We start from the raw sequence: 16,554 nt of genomic DNA, 5'->3' as shown, positions 1-16,554 counted from the left end.
GTCTCCTTACTCAATTTCCCCTGCCTGCACTAAGATAATCATTTCCACCTACACTTGGTGGTCTGGCATACTTTAGGGAAGTTGTGCCACCCCACAAAGACTAAAACACCAAAATTTAATTGCAAAGGGGTTATTTTATTTCTTTCAAAACATTTCTTTTATGCCTTTTTGGGATGATTTCCCACTCACAAGTCCCCTACTACCCTTCTCTCTTTTATAACAAAGTGCATTTAAATAAAACAAATTGACCTATTGATCATGTTTGACAGTGTGTGCTTCATTCTGTATCTACAGTGTACAACCTCTTTACCAAGAGGAAAGAAGCTTGTTTCATCATCAGTCTTCTAAATAGAAGATTGATCATTACATTACATTGCTGTGAGTTCTAATGTCTTTTAATGTTGTTTTCATTTGTTTTATTGTGGTCATTGTGTATATGATTTTCTGAGTCTGTTTATTTTACTCTGCATTCATTCATACAAGTCTTCCCCAAATTCTCTGATTTCTTCATACTTGTCATTTATTATGGTATTCACTATTGATAGTATTCCATGGCCTTCCATTCTTATGCCATAATTTGTTTGTCCATTCTCCAATTGATGTGTATCCTTTCAATTTCCACTTAATTTTTGTTACTATCACATAAAAAACTGCCATAAATATGTGAAAAGATTTGGACCCTCAGGGTAAGTGGCCAGTAGGTGTATCAATGGGTCTATTTTGTTTAATCACCATTCCAAACTGTTTTCCATAGTAGTTAGAATAACAGATGGCTTTGCCAATGGTGTTTTAATGCTTCTGCTTTCCCTCTAGTATTAACTATTTTCATTGTTGCCAATTTGGATGTGAGGTAAAACCTCAGAATTTTAAAGATTTGCATTTTCTCTTATTGTGGATACATGATTTGGGATCTTTTTTCTTTTTTTACATGCTTTTCTGTTTTTTAAAATTTTTTAGTTATTCACAGAAATACTTTTTGACATTTAAAAATTCAGATTTTCTCTCTCCCCCTCTCCCAGCAGGTGAATAGTCTGATATAGGTCTGGTATAGACTCATACTTTCATATAATAACATTTCCATATTGCTCATTTCATGATAGATGACATCACACATACATGAGGAAAATGTGTGGAAGATGGCATACTTTGATCTGCAATTAGATAGCAACTGTTCCTTCTTTGGCTGTGGATAACATTTTCATCATGTGATGATATATATCCAATAAAGATTGGAGACTTGTTTTGCTGATAATGGCTTAGTCCTTCATAGTTGCTTATCATATAGTTTTTCTGTTACTGTATACATAGTTCTAGTTCTACTCACCTCACTTTGCATAATTATAGTCTTTCCAGGTTTTTCTGAACTCATCCTGTTCAACATGGTACAATAGTATTCCATTACGATCATATACCATAACTTGTTCATCCATTCCCCAAATGATGGACAACTCTTCAATTTCCAATTCTTTGCTGCTACAAAAAGAGCTGTTAAAAATATCTTGGTATAGATAGGTCCTTTCCCCTTATGTTTGACCTCTTTGGGATACTGACCCAGAAGAGGTATTCCTGGGTCAAAGGGTACACATAGTTTTGTGGCCTTTTGAGCCTGGTTCTATATTGCTTTCCAGAATGGTTGTATCAGTTCGCAGCTCCACCAACAGTGTATTCATGTCCCAGTTTTCCCACATTCCCTACAACATTTACCAATTTCCCTTTTGGTCATGTTAGCCAATTTGGTAGGTATGTGGTGTTATCTCAGAGTTGCATTTCTCTAATAGTGATTTGGAGCATTTTTCATAAGACTATGGATAATTTTAATTTCTTCCTCTGAGAATTGTCTGTTCATATCCTTTAACCATTTTTGGACTGGAGAATGCTTAATATTCTTATAAATCTAACTCAGTTCTCACTTGAGAAATAAGTCTTCTGTCAGAGACACTTGCTATACTTTTTTCTCCAAATCTGGTGTTTCCCTTCTAATCTTGGTCCCATTGCTTTTATTTATATAAAACCTTTTTAGTTTAATGTAATCACAATTATATATTTCATTTTACATAGTGCTCTTTATATTTTGTTTGGTCATAAATTCTTCCCTCATCCATAAGTCTGACAGATAAACTCTTCCATGTTCCCCTAATATGTTTATGGTGTCATCCTTCATTTCTAGTTCAAGTATCCATTTTGACTTTATCCTAGTGTATGGTGTAAGATGATCATCCATGCCTAATCTCTGCCATACTGCTTTCCATTTTTCCCAGTAGTTTTTGTCAAATAATGGGCTCTTTCCCAAAAGGTTGGCTCTTCAGGTTTATCAAACACTAAGGCCATGTGTTGATTACCTAATCTATTCCATTGATTTGCCATTCTGTTTCTTAGTCAGTTCCAGATTGTTTTGATAATTACCACTTTATAGTATAGTTTGATATCTGGTACTGCCAGGCCTCTTTCCTTCATGTTTTTTTTCTTCCAATAATTCACTTGATATTATTGGTCTTTTGTTCTTTTGAATGAACTTTTTTGTTATTTTTTCTATTTCTATAAATAATTTTTGGGTAGTTTGATTGGTATGGCACTGAATAGGTAAATTTATTTGGGTAGGATTGTCATTTTCTTTATCATAGCTTGGTCTATTTATGAACAATTAATATTTTTCCAGTTGTTTAAGCCTGACTTTATTTATGTGAAGAGTATTTTGTAATTGTGTTCATATAGTTGCTAGGTTTATTTTGGTAGGTGTACCCCCAATATTCTACATTGTCTGGATTTATTTTGAATGGAATTCCCTTTTCTACCTCTTGCTTTTGTATTTTATTGGTAGTATATAGAAATGCTGATGATTTATATGGGTTTGTTTTGTATTTTGCAACTTTGCTAAAATGGTAATTATTTCCATTAGGTTTTTTTGGTTGATACTCTAGATATTTTTTCATATCATTGTTGATGATTTGAAGTTATTCTTTTGAAGACATGTAGATTTAGAGTTGGAAGACACCTCAGAATTCCCTCATTTTATAGATGAAGAAACTGAGGTTCATAGATATTAAGTGACTTGTCTTCTAATTTGAGATGAATTACTTATTCAAGTCTTTCCCTTATCCAATTCATCTTTCATACAGTTTCCAAAATAATTTTCCTAAGTCTTAGATCTGGTTAGGCCATTCTCCTACTCAGTAACCCCGGTGGGCCTCTATATCTCCTAGGATAAAATTTAAATAGTTTCTGTTTGACATTTAAGGCCCTTTATAGACTATCTTTCCAGTCTGATTACACCTTCCTCCCTTTCATGGACTCTAAGGTCTAGCAAAAACACATTTCTTATTGCTCAGCCAGCTCAAACATGTTCCTGAGAGCTCATTGTTAAATTTTCAATGTGAGCATTCAAACTTTGGATGTTGGCAACTGCTACAAATCAGACCTTACTTTGTTTTTTTCTTGATTTTCTGGACCTCACAAAGTGATGGAGAAAATGTGAAAATGTGAATATGGCCGATTAAACTTTATTGTTGTTTTTGTTGTTGTTGTTGTTGAGGATCAACAACATCATAAGGGTTGATTTGCCAGTAAATTTAAGTGAGGCAGAGTTGCACAAAGTCATCAGCCTCACTCTTTCTTGCAGTCATCAGAATCCAGTGGCAAGACGAAAGTTAGGATGGCCGGCAAGGGCTCAGGATGAATGGATGACCTTGTTGTCTTTGATATCTGTCCAAGCTCTAGGCACTTCACAGAGCCTGCTTCGGCTGCCTTCATGGTCCTTGGAATGAATTGTTGTCATTCGGCTGGAAGAAATCTTCACATGCTTGGGGCAGACATCCCCTCCAACTTAACTTTAAAATAAATAAATAGCATCAATTCTAAGACATAAAAGTTGGTAGGGCTAGGGTTATGTGACTTGACCAGGATCAAACAGTCAGGAAATGTTGGAGGTCACATTTGAACCCATGTCCTCCCAATTCCAGGCCTGGAGCTCTCTCCACTGTGCTACCAAGCTGCTCCCCACCATTATATTAAAAAAAAAAACCTTACCTCCAGACTTAGAGTCAATAATGGATATTGTTCCAAGGCAGAAGAGTGATATTGGCTGGACAATGGGAGTTAAGTGACTTGCCCAGGGTCACCCAGCTAGGAACTGTCTGAGGCTATCTTTGAACCCAAGACCTCCTGCCTCCAGGTCTGGCTTTAAATCCACCTAGTTGCCCACCTTAACTGCCCCCCCCCCATTTAACTTTAAGATTAAACTTAAAAGTCTGTTGTGGGCACCTTTTCTTCCCCAGAGAATAGATTGTTAAAATATTTACCAGACAATCTATATCAGACTATTTTCCATCTGGGGTGGGGTGGAATGGGGAGGGAGGGAAGGACGGAGAGAATCTGAAGCCTAAAATGTCAGAAAACAATTGTCCAACATTGTTTCTATGTGTAACTGCAAAAAAAAATTTAATTAATTAATTGAAAAACATTTTTCCATTGAAAATTTAAAACATTGAATTTTTTCATTGAATTTGAAATTGAATTTCATTGAAAATTAAAACAACAACAACAATAACAAAACCTTTGCCAGCTGACTGTTGCTCACGTGGAGCACTCCCTGCCACCTTTGTGCCTTTGAATTTTCTATCCCTTCTACCTAGAATGCACTTCCTTGTAAGCTTTACCTCTTAAAATCCCTCATCTCCTCTGAGATTCAGCAGAAGGGTCATCTTCTATTTGTGGTCTTTCCTGACTCCCATAAGCTGCTAGTGCCTTCTTGAAGGGGTTTCAAATTACTCTGCATTTATTTGGTATACATACCTTTAGATGTACATGCCATCTCCCCTGATAGAATGTAAGCTTTTTGAGGAAGGGAAGCTTTCATGTTTATCTTTCCATCTCTAGTGCTTGACAAATAGTATCTATTTAAGAATCTACTATTGACTGAGTAACAGAGATGGTATTTGAACCTCTTTCCTCTAATTCCAGAGACAGTAATCTTTCCCTTGTACCTTAATGTTCATATTCTTTGCCCACAATCTACTGGGAATTTATTCTTGGTCTAATCTATTTGCATCACTCTCCTACCAGACCTTTATAAGACCTATTTGATGCAAAGATTCTCTCAATCAATAATTTCTCTTCTTATCCCAGGTACATTGATTTTGTTCATGCAAAAGCTTTAAGTTTTTTTTTTGACATACTCAAAACTGTCTACTTTGTCTCTCATTCAGCTGAGAATTTTCCAAAGGGGCGGCTATTTAAAAAAAAAGATACACAGCAGCAGGAAATGGATGATAAATGATCTCCTTGAAAACCAAGGTTTGGGATGAGGAAATGAAATATTTCTGGGGCATCCAGCTTTGCAGGATCTCTAGAATTACCCAGGATCATGGGAGAAACAGAAGACTACCAAACATGAAGGCAAAGGGTAATGGCTTCATGCCCCCTCCCTTTCCAGTGTGGAGGGTAAAAAGCAAGCTAAATGAGCTGCAAGGTGAAAAGCAAATTGGATTTTAAAAAATGCTCCCCCGTTCTAATGATCAGATGGGTTATTCATAATCTCGAAGAAGAAAGTGCTGTTTGAAGGCAATGAGTTTTGCTTTGACAGTTTTTTTTTCCCCTAATGGACAAGATATTGCTCATGATATGCCCATAAAAAACCCATCCCCTGACAACCCACGTCGTTTTCTGAGTAAAGGTGACTGAATCACCTACCCAAGGAGGGGGTGGGGTGGGTATGGGTGTGGGCGTGGGGGAAGATGGAGGTAGGGTCTTCTGGACTGTACTAAGCAGCATCCCCCATCTCTTACGGTCCCTGGAAACAGATCTGGTGCCAAATGCCCAAGTAGATAATTGAGGGACAGAGTGATGGATAGGGTCTGCTCCCTTCTCTTGCCTTGCACATTAGTCAATAAATGTTTACTAATAAAGGCAATAATAATAACTAACATTTATATATACTTTTGAGGTCTGCAATATGCTGTACATAAATCTCTCTCTTCCACCAAATGACTAAGATGGAAAAATGTTTTACATGATTGCACATTTAAAATCTATATCCAATTGCTTACTATCTCAGGATGAAGGAAGGGTGAGAGGAAGTAAAGGAGAGAGAATTTGTAACTCAAATTTTTTTTAAAGAACATTAAAAATGTTTATGTTAAATGTTTAAAAATGTTTAAAATCTGCATGTAATTGGGGAAAACATAAATGATTGTAAAAAAAAAGGTTATCTCATTTGATCTTCACAACCACTGTGTAAGACAGGTGTGATTTTACAGATGAGAAACCTGAGACAGACAAGTTAAATGACTTGCCCAGGGTCACACAGGCTAGCAAGTGTCATAGGGTAGATGTGAATTCAGATGTTCTAGACCTTAAGGCCATCACTCTTGATCATTAGAATATGAGCTGTTCATTTTATAATTAAAACCTCTCACAAAGGTCTAATTACTCAGATTTATAAGGAGTTAAATCAATTGTACAAAAAATCAAACCATTTCCCCAATTGATAAATGGTCAAGGGACCTAAATATGCAATTTTCAGATAAAGAAATCAAAACTATCAATATGTTCATGAAAAAGTGTTCTAAATCTCCTATAATTAGATAAATGCAAATCAAAACAACTCTGAGGTGCCACCTCACACCTAGCTAGTTGGCTAATATGACAGCACAGGAAAGTGATAAATGTTGGTGGGGGATGTGGCAAATTTGGGACACAAATGCATTGCTGGTGGAGTTGTGAATTAATCCAACCATTCTGTAAGGCAATTTGGAACTATACCCAAAGGGCGCTAAAAGACTGCCTACCCTTTGATCTAGCCATAGCATTGCTGGATTTGTACCCCAAAAAGATAATAAGTGCTATTTGTGGTGGCAAAAAAAAAATAGAAAATGAGGGGAAATGAGCCTTTCACTTGGGGAATGGCTGAACAAATTGTGGTATATGTTGGTGATGGAATACTATTGTGCTCAAAGGAATAATAAAAGTGGAAGAATTCCATGGGAAATGGAACAACCTCCAGGAATTGATGCAGAGTGAAAGTAGCAGAACCAAGAGAACATTATACACAGAGACTGATAGTAGTAGTAGTAGTAGTAATCTCTCGGTAACCAAATATTGTCTTTGTGCGTTTTTGTGTACAAAGACACTTTTGCATGACGATTTAAGTGGAAAAGTCTATGCACAGAGACAGTCCCACTCTCTCGGCATTGGAAGCCTGGGTCCATTGGCACGAAAAGTCGTTACACCTGGAGACTTCCTCAGCTGCATTGGATGGCCGTGTTGTCTTTTGTGCTCCAACATGCCCTAAACACTCCACAGTGCTTTGCTGTGTCACCATCTCAGCCACTGGATCTTCTTGTTGGTTTCTTCTGCCTGTTCCACCGAAACAGAGACTGATACACATTTGAATATAATGGACCTCCCTACTAGCAGCAATGCGATGATCCAGGACAATTCTGAGGAACTTATGAGGAAGAATACTATCCACATTCAGAGGAAGAACTGTGGGAGCAGAAACACAGAAGAAAAACAACTTCTTGATCACATGGGTTGATGGGGATATGATTGGGGTTGTAGACTCTAAATGATCACGCTAGTGAAAATATCAATAATATGGAAATAGGTCTTGATCCATGACACAAGTAAAACCCAGTGGAATTGCTCATTGGCTATGGGACGGGGGTTGGAGGAGAGGAAGGAAAGAACATGAATCATGTAACCATGGAAAATATTCTAAATTAATTAATCAAATAAAAAATTTTAATTAAAAAATACCCAGTTAACTCTGTCACTTCTCTCTTCCATCATTAGAGAAGGCATCATCTGGCAAAAAAAGATGTACATCTATATAAAATGAGACTTTTTCAGGGTTTAGGGGACTGTAGATCTGCTCCTCTCTCTTCTATCTCCACCATCAGTGACCTCAGTTCTTTGCCCTTTGCCCCATGGGGATACTGACTAACTGGGAATCTTGAAGCTTTAAATGGAAGGGGAAGAATATGGAGTCAAGAGGAAGCACACATCCCACTCTGCCTCTGGCCATGATGTGGGCACCTGGGGCAAAGCCCCAGCAACCTTCTTTAAGTAAAGCTCTGCTGACCTTAGGAAACTATTCCACAATTCTGATAGTTCTGTAATCACTGACCACTTACGGACACAACCTTAGAAATCTAGTTCAATGTTTCCCAACTGCTGGTCTGAAGATCAACATCAGTTCATGGTTAAGTTTCAATGGTCTATGAAATTAGTTGGGTATCTCCTTCTTCTTATGTCTTGGTCATCCCATCATGCTCCTTCCTGCTTCCATGTCTCCCTAATCTCCTGCTTTCATTCTCCCTTAGATCATTCAGGTTTGAAGTACCCTTTAGGTTAAGAAACACTGGTCTAACCCAATCCCCTCATTTGGCTCAAGCACAAAAATGGTGCTCCCAACTCATGGATTTTAGTATTCCCTCCAGAAAGGAAGCTCAGAAACCAATCGTGCCTATTCACCTTGTGTGATTCTTATCCATATTCTCCAATAAATTCACCTTTTCTTCATAGATAAGGGAATGAAGGCCTAGGGGAGTTAAGCTATCTGTGTAAGCTCACTTTAATGAGCACATTAGCAAATTAGTGGAAGATAGAACTACAACTAGCAATTTTTATGCCCAAGGCAAATGGCCTAAAATGTGCCTGGGGTCTATAGCAAACAATGGCTTTCATATCTACTTTTAAAGAGAAATTTAATAAAGGTATATGTGGAGAGAGTGCACAGGTATGCTGGAGCCAGCTCAAATAATCTCAGGAAAGTTGATTGTTAAATATTTAGTTTGAACATTTACACCTTGGAAAATACCAAACATTATAGATCTGGGCTTGATTTATTGTTTTGTTGGTTGTCTAGTTTTTTTAAAAAGCGATGGAGACAATACTAATAATTCAGATCAAACTTAAAAGTGTCATGAGTTCAATATAGATTTTTTAATTTCTGGAGAGCTGGTTGCTAAGTATTTACTATCACTCCTTGGGGGAATCTCTGGGATCCTGCTTTCTGTGGACACAGACCCTGAGAAGTCACTTTTAATTAGCTCTTCCCACTAAAGAAGTACTAAATTCTTTTTTTTTTAAGTTGATTGCAAGGTAGTCTGTACAGTGGTGAGTCCCCCATATCTGAAACAAGAAGGGGCTGAATCTTATTCCTCTTTGTATATATTCTCATATATAATAGGTGCTCAATAAAAGTTTTAAAAAATTAAATTAAACACCTGCCCTTGTTGCCATGAAAGAAGCAACATTTTTAGGATTTAAGGGCTCGCTGTGGTACAGTCTTGTCTGGCTGGAAAAGTCAAAGGATTATAAATTGTGAGCCAGAAGGATCTTAAAGATGACCTAACACAACTTCATACATACATACATATATATATATATATATGGAAGGGTCACAGAACTAGTCAGTATCAGATGTGGGATTTGAATTCAGGACTTTGTTGTTCCAAGTTTATCCATCTGTCTACCATGCCACTCTGTCCTCAGATCCCATGCACCCATATGGTGAGACTGTTGGAGATCTAATTAGGTCATGATAAGTACAGAACAAGGAGAATTTGGGACGTCTTAATGGGTCTTGGGAAAGACTATTCTATTTAGAAGAGGTTGCTCTCCTCTCCTTTCACCTCCTTTTCCCTTCCCTCCCTTTGGGTGAGAGTCAAAGTCTGTGACTAATGGCCAATAGAAATGGAACTTGGGGTTTGTAGGTCTAGGGACTCATGGGTACAGTCTGAAAACCCAAATTTCTTCCCTAGAAACCAACAAAACAGAAGCCATCAGTGGGGCATGGAGCCATCTTGGGAAAATTCTCTGCCCTGGATCCTCCTTGTGCATAGGTGGCATTTATCCTGACAAATCTGGGATCTTGCTCTCTAAATCTCCTTTGGGTCTCTCAAGTAGCATTAAAGAAGTATTACTGGGGCAGCTATGTGGGACAGAAGGCCAGGCCTAGAGATGGGAAGTCCTGGGTTCAAATCTGACCTCAGATACTTTCTAGCAGTGTGACTCTGGGCAAGTCACTTAACCCCCATTGCTGAGCCCTTGCCCTTCTGGCTTGGAACCAATGCCCAGTATTAATTCTAAGGTGGAAGGTAAGGGTTTAAAAAGAATTAAGAAGGATTATCAGTGACAGTGAGGTGGTGTAATGAATTGAGCACTGGGACTGGAGTCAGAAGGACTTGGGCTTAAATCTGGCCTCAGAAACTTCCTAGCTGTATCATCCTGGGCAAGTCATCTAACCTTGTTTTCCTATCCCTGCCCCTTCTGTCTTAGAGTGTTACTAAGATAGAAAGTAAGGGTTAAAAAAAGTATTTTCAGAGGCTAGATCTTGGATTGCCAGAGCAGGAGCGCCATGTTGGAATTCTCAATCAGTATGCCAGTCTTAGAACAGGCACAAAGATGATAATGGCAGGAGATACCGCACTGGGGACCAAATTTTTCTCTAAACAAGGGGTTCTTAACCTCTTTCGTGTTATGGACTCCTTTGGCAGTCTGACAAAATCTATGGATTCCTCAGAAAAAAAAATGTATCTAATGTATAAAAGACACAAGATTACAAAGAAACCAAAGATATTAAAACATAGTTATCAAAATATTAAAAAAACAAATGTGTGATCTAGTTATCCAGTCACAGGTCTAGTAATTACAGTCATTTTAAAGCACTGATGAGCATCGATGATATTTTGAGATATCTGCAATAACCATAATGTGATGTGAAAATAAATGTGATTTCTATTGGTGACAAAGTCATAGGTGCCAGAAAATGACTGTGGTTTGTTGTTTACATTTGTAATCGGGGGAAATGCTAAATTTCAGTTAGAGGTTAATGAAAATAAAGATGTGACTCTTATTTTTTATAAGCAAGTTCAGAGACCTCCTCTCTGCAACATGGATCCACAGACCCGAAGTTAAGGATTCTTGTTCAAGGGGCAACTAGATAGCACAGTGGATAGAGAGAGCCAGACCCAGAGTCAGGAGGACTTGGGTTCAAATTTGACCAAAGATACTTCCTAGCTGTGCTATCCTGGGCAAGTCACTCTACCCCAATTGCCTAGCTCTTGCTGTTCTGTCTTAGAAATGATACTGAGACAGAAGGGAAGGATATTAAAAAAATGAAAAGAATTCCTATCGTAATCTGACTGGTGGCGTATCAGAAAACAAAGAGAGAGGAAGAAACATAATAGGAATTAACAGCTTTAGATGAGAGTGCCAAGGCCCTGTGCCACCTGTCCTTTTCTGTGGTTACTCCTTAAAGGAAAGGAAATGGCATGGGGTATTGTGGCTTAGGCACAGTCAGAGACGAGTTTGAGGCATCAGAGTAAGACTGCCTGAGTCACGGTAGGTCATGTATGCCCTGGAAACTTGGATAAGCTGATACAAGGAGACACATACACAAGACCAGAGGACACATTCTTCTGGTTTTGTTTTCTCTGAGGTTGCCATGCCAGCAGAAGACACAGGCCTAAATGTGGGAGAAGGATTTTGTAGACCCAGAACACTATGAATGTTCTGTTTTCCTGCACCTAATTCAATTCAGGAAACACTTATTAAGTCCTAACAGCCTTTGGGGACACATAGGAAGTGCAGAGGATAGAGCACAAGGCTTGGAGTCAGGAAAAGTCATCTGGTCTCAGACACTTCCTAGCTGTGGAACCCTGGACAAGTCACTTCACCCTGCTTGCCTCGGTTTCCTCATCTGTCAAATGAGCTGGAGAAGGACATGGAAAAACACTCTAATTTCTTTGTGAAGAAAACCCCAAATGGGGTCACAATCAATCAGAAGGACTGAAATGACTGAACAACAACAGCAAAGAATTGGGTTCCAGCACTGACTGTGATATAGAGTGTCTGTATGAGCCTGGTGAAATCATTTAAATCTCCCACTGCTCTTGGCATTGCTCTGAGATTACAAAATACAGGGAAATTACTGACCGACCCTCCCTCCCTTCTTTTCCTTCCCTCTGTCTCACTTCCTACTTCCCCTTCTTTCAAATTGTGTCTTTGATTCCTTTGCAACCCTATTTTATCTATCTGTCTGCCTATCTGTCTATCATCTATCTATCTATCTATCTATCTATCTATCTATCTATCTATCTATCTATCTATCTATCTATCTATCTGTCTGTCTATCCATTCATCTCTCTACCTATCATCCTTTCATTGATCCAACCAGCTATCTAATCTATACATCCATCTATCCATCTATCTATGTATCTCTGTCTGTCTGTCCATCTATCCAACTATATATACATCCTATCCATCTAATCATGCATATAGTATATATAATTCATATAAAATGCATACATGTGGATATATATGTGTGTGTACATGTGAAGAAGGAGAGGGAGAGAGAGGCAGGAGGACAGGGAGAGAGAGAGGGAAAGGGAGAGACAGACAGACAGACAGAGACAGAGAGAGAGAGAGAGAGAGAGAGAGAGAGAGAGAGAGAGAGAGAGAGAGAGAGAGAGAGAGAGAGAGAAAGAGCTTCCTCCTTTAGGAATTCCTCCTCCTAAAGAAATTGCAGGTCCTGTCTCTTTCTCTCATCCCCTTATCTGTAACCATTATGTATGTCGGTCACTGGGGAAGAAATAAATATAAAAAGTAAAAGCCTGCAATTTATTAGGGGTAGAAGGGAATGAGACACGTACAAAAACAAATACAATACAGGTTAGAAGATATTAAGAATTAGAAAAGTACATAGAAGTCAAAAAGAATGCCTTGACATATCAAAGAGAAGGAAGAAAGGGAGCATTTACCCAATGCCTACTGGGGAGTAATTATGTAGCATAGTGGATAGAGAGTCATGCCTGGAGTTTGGAGGTTTTGGATTCAAATTTGACTAAGATTATTCTTAGCTGTGTGACCCTGACCAAGTCACTTAACCCCTTATAGCCTAGCCCTTACCTCTCTTCTGCCTTAAACTGGTATTATTCAGAAGGTAAAGGTTTTTTTTAAATGTTTATTAAGGTGCCAGGAATTATGCTAAATACTTTTCACATATTATCTCATTTGATCCTCACAAAAATCCCAGGTTGGAGGAGTTGTTATTCAGTTCATTTTTCAGGGATGAAACTGAAGCATATAGGGGTTAAATGAATTACCCTGAGTCACACAGCTAGTAAGTATCTGAGGTCAGATTTGAACTCATATCTTCTTTGTTGATTTAGGGGCTTCTAGATGGTGCAGCAGATAGAGTACCTCGCCTAGAGATCTGGCCTCAGACACTCATTGTTGTATGATCCTGGGCAAGTCATTTAATTCTGCCTCAGTTTCCTCATCTGTCAAATGAGCTGGAGAAGAACATGGCAAAACAGTCCAGTATCTTTGCCAAGAAAACCCCAAATGAGGTCACAAAGAGCTATTCGTGACTGAAAAAATGAATAACAACAAAAGCTGCCTTAGAGAAGTTCTCTCTCTCTCTCTCTCTCTCTCTCTCTCTCTCTCTCTCTCTCTCTCTCTCCCTCTCTCAAATATAGTATGAAAGCAAGAGAAGGCAAGAGGAGATGGGGAATAGCCAGTTTGACTGGAACATAAAATGCAATGAATGGAAATAAAGTTGGATATTTCCAGCTCTTGTTTACTCATATCATTTATTGTTGATGTTCAGTCGTGTCTGACTCTTCATGACCCCTTTTAAGAGTTTTCTTGGTGTACACTGCAACGGTTTGTCATTTCTTTCTCCAGTTTGTATGACAGATGAGGAACTTGAGACAAATAGGGTTAAGCGACTTGCCTGGGATTATATAGCTAGTGAGTAGTTTCAGTCATGTTTGACTCTTAGTGACACCTTTTGGGGTTTTCTTGGCAAAGATCCTGGACTGGTTTGCCATTTCCTTCTCCAATTAATTTGACAGATGAGGAAACTGAGGCAAACAGGGTAAAGTGACTTATCCAAGGTCACACAGCTAGTGAGTGTCTGAAGCCAGATTTGAACTCAAGTTTTCCTGATTCCAGGTCAAGAGTTCTATCCACTGTACCTATCTAGCTGCCCATGACTCCTGTCCTAGACAGGTGCTAATTACTTGATAGGTACCTGGGCAAGTCCTATTGTCTTCTTAGGTAATCCCATTCTGGCTCTCTGTTTGGCTGGTCTGACCACCCCTTTTTAAATCATTATTTGCATTCTTATTACAGACAACACAATATGGCAGAAACAATGGTGTTTGACTTGGAGTTGGGAGACCTGGGTTGGACTCTTCCTTTGACTCATAGCAGAAGTGTCACCACACGGACAACCTTTTAACCTCTGTGAATCTCAGTTACCTCATTTGTAACAGACAGAGAGGCAGGGAGAACCAGTGGACAGAGGGCCACCCTTGGAGGCAGGAAGACCTAGATTCAAGTCCTGCTACTAGGCATGCGCCAATTACATAACTTCTCAGGCAACGCTTTGATATTATAAATAATTCTCTATTGAATGAGGGAGATTCCACACCAGGAAGTTCTCCAAATTGATGTAATCTCATATCTAGACAAAAGATAATTAAAAAAAATAATGCTTACCTTCCATTGGAGCATCAATTAAAAAAAAAATAACCAAACTTACCTTCTGTCTTAGAATCAATACTATGTATTGATTCCAAGGAAGAAGAGGGGTAAGGACTAGGCAATGGGGGTCAAGTGACTTGCCCAGATTCTTACTGCTAGGAAGTCTGAGCCCAGGACCGCTTACCTCTGGATCTGACTCTTAATACACTGAGCAAAGTGTTTTAGTAAGCCCTAAAGTGCTATATAAATTGGAGTTATTATTATCAGAGACATTGCCATAGTGCTATCTGGGAACAAGGGAATAAGGCTGGTTTAGATTCTATGGACGAGGCATGAGATGGCTTTGAAGATTCCTAGAGTCACACCAGAAGGAGATCAAAGAAAGAGGCAAAGGTCCTACACATACAAAATATTTACAGCGGCTCTCTTTTTGTAGGGGCAAAGAACTAGAAATGAAGGGGTGCCCATCAGTTGGGGAATAACTGTAATGTCATTGAATACTATTTTGCTGTTAACGACTCAACAAGATGATTTTAGAGAAACTTGGAAGACTTACAAGAACTAATGCAGAGTAAAGGGGCAGCTGGGTGGCTCAGTAGATAGATCACTGGGCTTGGAGATGGGAGTTCCTGGGTTCAAATCTGGCCTCAGATACTTCCTAGCTGGGTGACTCTGGGCAAGTCACTTAACCCCCATTGCCCAGTCCTCCCATTCTTCTGCATTGGAACCAATGCACAGTAATGATTCCAAGATGGAAGGCTAGGGTTTAAGAAAGAAAAGAACTAATGCAGAGTGAGGTAATCCAAATATGAAGAACAATTATATCATAATATCAACTTTTTAAAAAAATGCACAATTTTCAGACTTAAGAATTCTGATCTGAATCAATGACTAATATGATTCAAGAGGTTTTGTTGTTGTTCAGTCATATCTGATACTTCGTGACCCCATTTTGGGTTTTCTTGACAAGGATTCTGGAGTGCTTTGCCATTTCCTTCTCCAGCTCATTCTGCAGATGAGGAAACTGAAGCAAACAATGACTTCCCTAGTATCACACAGCCAGTAAATATCTAAGGCCAGATTTGAACTGAGAAACATTAGTCTTCTTGATTCCAGGCTCAGCACTTTATCTACTTTTGCTACTTGGCTGCCCAGATTCCAGAGGAATGATGATGAAAAAGGCTACCTGTCTCCAGGAAGAAGTGAGAAAGTATTATGCAGAATAAAGTGCTCATTTGTGGCCATGGAGGATATGGACTTTTTTTATTGACTTTTCTTACTTTGTTACAAAAATTTTGTCATTTTCTTTTCACTAATGGGTTGGGTAGAGGTGGGAGAGAGAAAGAAAAAAATGCCAATTTTTTAAAACCCTTACTTTTAATTCTGCCTCAGAATCAATACTGTGTATTGGTTCCAAGGCAGGCAATGGAGTGTAAATGACTTGCCTAGGGTCACATAACCAGGAAGTATCTGAGGCCAGATTTGACTAGTGTAGGAGGGCATGAGTTTGAATCCACCTCTAATACTACTTATATGACCATGAGCAAGTCACTTAGTTGCCTTCTGCCTCAGTTTCCTCATCTGTTAAAAGAAAGGGTCAGAATGTGAACCATAATCCAGCAATGATCAATCAGGCAGGTAGAAAGAGAGCCTTATACATCTAATGTAATGGACTTCTCTACTAGTAGCAATGCAATGACTCAGGACAATTCTGAGGGACTTATGAGAAAGAATGCTATCCACATTCAGAGGAAGAACTGTGGGAGCAGAAATGCTGAAGAAAAACAACTGCTTGATAACATGGGTGGATGGGGATATGATTGGGGATGTAGACTCTAAATGATTACCCTAGTGCAATTATCAATAATATGGAAATAGGTTCTGATCAATGACACATGTAAAACCCAATAAAATTGTGTGTTGAATATGGGAGGGAGGTGGGAGGGGGAGAAGGAAAGAACATGGTTCTTGTAACCATGGGAAAACATTCTAAATTAATTAATGAAATAAATTTTTTTAAAAAAGAAAGAGAATCTTAACAAAGAAGTGTTATGAAAGTCA

Source organism: Monodelphis domestica, chromosome 2, assembly GCF_027887165.1.
Source record: "Monodelphis domestica isolate mMonDom1 chromosome 2, mMonDom1.pri, whole genome shotgun sequence".
Taxonomy (NCBI): domain Eukaryota; kingdom Metazoa; phylum Chordata; class Mammalia; order Didelphimorphia; family Didelphidae; genus Monodelphis; species Monodelphis domestica.
This window is presented reverse-complemented; position numbering follows the sequence as displayed.